At 35.5% G+C, this 3,229-nt stretch overlaps 1 long non-coding RNA gene across 1 annotated transcript; it reads right to left on the reverse strand.

The window, feature by feature from the left end:
* Positions 1-1,365: 1,365 nt before the first annotated feature.
* LOC111259556 (uncharacterized) lies at positions 1,366-2,618 on the reverse strand. The gene is made up of 2 exons (XR_002679700.2): positions 1,635-2,618; positions 1,366-1,496 (listed from the first exon to the last, which is right to left on the reverse strand). It is a non-coding gene; the product is annotated as an uncharacterized LOC111259556 (long non-coding RNA).
* Positions 2,619-3,229: the final 611 nt, after the last annotated feature.

The following is a 3,229-nucleotide window of genomic DNA, read 5'->3' on the forward strand; positions in this document are numbered from 1 at the left end:
GCATTCCTAACTACTACACAGAGTGTCCCAAAAATGTAATTTTCGTAAATTTTGTAAACTTCGTAGATCATCGGTTTTCTAACGTACTTTTTCTTTAAGATATCTTCGCAAGAAAAAGAAAATTGGCATTAGATCTGGAGAGGTGCAGTGTATTTCATGGGATTTTTTCGTTACACCTCTCTATTTGTAAAACTCTTTTATTAATATGTGCTCTTACATCACGATAAAAGTACACCTGCTGTTGGAAATAAAACTGGCCATCTCTACCAAGGTCCTCCCGAATACTTAATAAAACATAGTTTTGATGTAAATTGTCAAAAAATATTCAATAAATTAACGTGTATACGTTTGTTTGAGGCACACTGTATGTATCTCTTGTGTAAGTCGACAGAAATGTTAATAATATTTCAACAAGTACTTTCTTTACACTGTGCCGGTCGACTTGATTGCTTATTGGCTAACTGCAATAAGATATTAAACGTTGGAAAATTAAATATTAAAAAAGCACACCTTTGACATTTGGTAAATTTAGCTGGTTTACTCAAGGTAGGCCGCGATTAAAAATCGATTACAGACCAGTCGCGTCTGTCATGTCAGTATGTGTTCCGACAGACCTTCGCCAACTTTACTGAAAACATATTAGCATTACGTTATTTTGGAGCAAAGAAACGATTATTTGAGAAAGGAACGAATTCAAGAGAGGAGAAAAAAAAACGAAAAATGTGAATACATACAAGTAACGGTAAATTTGGATTGAGTATCATTCAACATTTATGTCAGCTCAGTTGTTAATTGAATGATGACAATGGCATATACAGATGCAACAAGTGATTAAAATCGAGGGTCAAAACTACAAAAGATATCTGAAGTTAGTCCAACGCTGCACACGTAATAGAGGGAAGAGAACACGAAAAATCACAAATGGCAATGTCACCATGCAGATGTAGCAATATATAACGTAAAACTGTAACGGTGTCAAATTCTAAAATGAATAAAAAATAGTTTATTATAAAAATTCATATCTGTTGTCATTCAACTTAACCTTCTTCGGAATATACTCTCGGAGCATGCTTGCGACCTAATTTTGCTTCCTGTTAGATATATATATATTTTTTTTTCGAATGGCCAAGTGTTTAGTCCAAAACAACCAGAAGTTTTTGCTGTTTCAAGTCCCATCTACAACACCTATTACACAATATCTGTAGATTTCTTGTGTTATATATATATATATATATATATATAGTGTGGAGCGTATAGATTGAGATCTATGCTTTGTTTCTCAGACCACCTAAATAAAGACAGGTATTTTTAAAAATATTATTCCTGATGGTACTGGCCATTTAGTGTAATCCACCTCGCTGAGAGCTTCAATTCGGGACTCAAGCTACTGTTAGTAATCTTCATAATGTCTTTTTTTAATCCGCGAATTACTTTGTAATCGTCAAGTGATACTGCTGGATGTGAACTCACTAAAGTGTCGTTCAAATAAGCTGCATCTGAAAAATTTCATACATTTCAGTTTGATAGAAGGCTAGAATCCTAAGAGTACAAATGTTCAAAAAAAGTCTCAAAAAGACGAACTGCTGAAGGTTCTCTTTGGCAATTAATATTCTTTTCTTTAAAACGGTCCTTACTTTACGTATTAGAAACCTAGACGTATCGAAAATGGCTGTGAGCCATTTCTTTAGTGAATTTTCGAGTTCTTCAAATCCAAGCCCTATCCCAAAAAATCGTCCAGCCTTCTGGAATTCTTTTGTTGTATTTTAAGCCACACGAAAACTAGCAATAATACAGACGATCGATTTCGCACGAAGTTTTCAATTTTTGATTAGGGAGGGAGAAATATTGGATAATCGCTGATCTTAGCTCAAAATTTTCTAAACACTGTGTTTTGCCGTGATGAATTTGTTGTTCTGTTTTAGATAGAACTGGCTTCTGGCCGGCACCACGAATAGTGGATGGACGCATGTTCGTCACGAAAAGCAACCCGCCAAAGTTTTCACTTATTTAAATCTACCATCCTGTATATAGACATTACAAAGCTTTTTAAAAGGGTTTATTTATTAAAGTCGCATTATATAACTGGGCCTGTTAAGAGTAGTAAAGAGAAACCTCTAACATTTATGTAAAGGCGAGCAATCCAACATTGCATGATAGAAAATTATTAGCACACCTATAGTGTTTCACAACGTTTTTCTATTAAACCAGCCACCACTTTGTGAACTTTTTTCAGAAGCAACGCGATTTGTTAGAGGTATCGCTCTACCCGGTCACATTTAGACGACGCGGGAGGGTTGTGGAATCTCAATCGTAATAACGGCCTAGACGTGTAAATTATGGCTAAGATTGATCGAAAAACGCAACTGAAACTTATACAGCATCGCACTAACTGGAATCGAAATTCGATGAAGTAAGCACATTCCTAACGCCGCCTAAAGGCTACACTGACTTCAAAGTCATTATGGCCACACAAAACTAGAGCACACATTTTAAGGCTGGTTTGTTAAAAAAAAACACAGTCTACTTGTATGATAATAGTAAACACTTTTTCTAGAACCGCTGAGCCAAACACCAGCGCTTACGGCTTTACTGTAGCTGCAAGGGCTATTTAATGAACCAATAAGGGGGTCTCACCGACGTGCAATAGGTATCGGTAGGTTTTAAACACAAACTTATGTTTTGCTCAACAGCAATGGCGGTTATACATGTACACATATTATACTTCGGAAACGGTATTGTCATTTTGCTTGTATCACGCAAGCTTTATCGAACTGTTGTTTACATATATTGTCCGAATTAAGCAAACTGTCATCCGCTGATGCACTAGCAGTAACGAGCGCATAAAATAAACCAGTAAAATTACCTATAAATAACATCGGCTATTATTCGATACAAATGCAACGTGTTTCCTATGAATATGATTTGTAAATGAGCGTTAAATATTATAACTGTTTATTCCGACTTCACTGTAAGGCACAAGAAACAAGCACGTAATTTTCTGGTTCAAATCTTCAACGCGGTGTTAATGCATTGTACACGAATAACAACTTTTCGCAGCTTTTTTTTTTTTTTTACAGGTTTTAGTATTTACTTCGTATTTTGATTTACATCGGTAAACCTTGTTTTTGAGTTATTCTTCACGCCAAAACGTACGTTTGTATGTTAGGAAATTTTTTCATCTGGCTATAGAAGCCCGGACGGAATTTAGTGTTTTGGACATGGTCCTCAT

The sequence above is a fragment of the Varroa jacobsoni genome, unplaced genomic scaffold, assembly GCF_002532875.2.
Source record: "Varroa jacobsoni isolate VJ856 unplaced genomic scaffold, vjacob_1.0 scaffold_344, whole genome shotgun sequence".
Classification (NCBI taxonomy): Eukaryota; Metazoa; Arthropoda; class Arachnida; order Mesostigmata; family Varroidae; genus Varroa; species Varroa jacobsoni.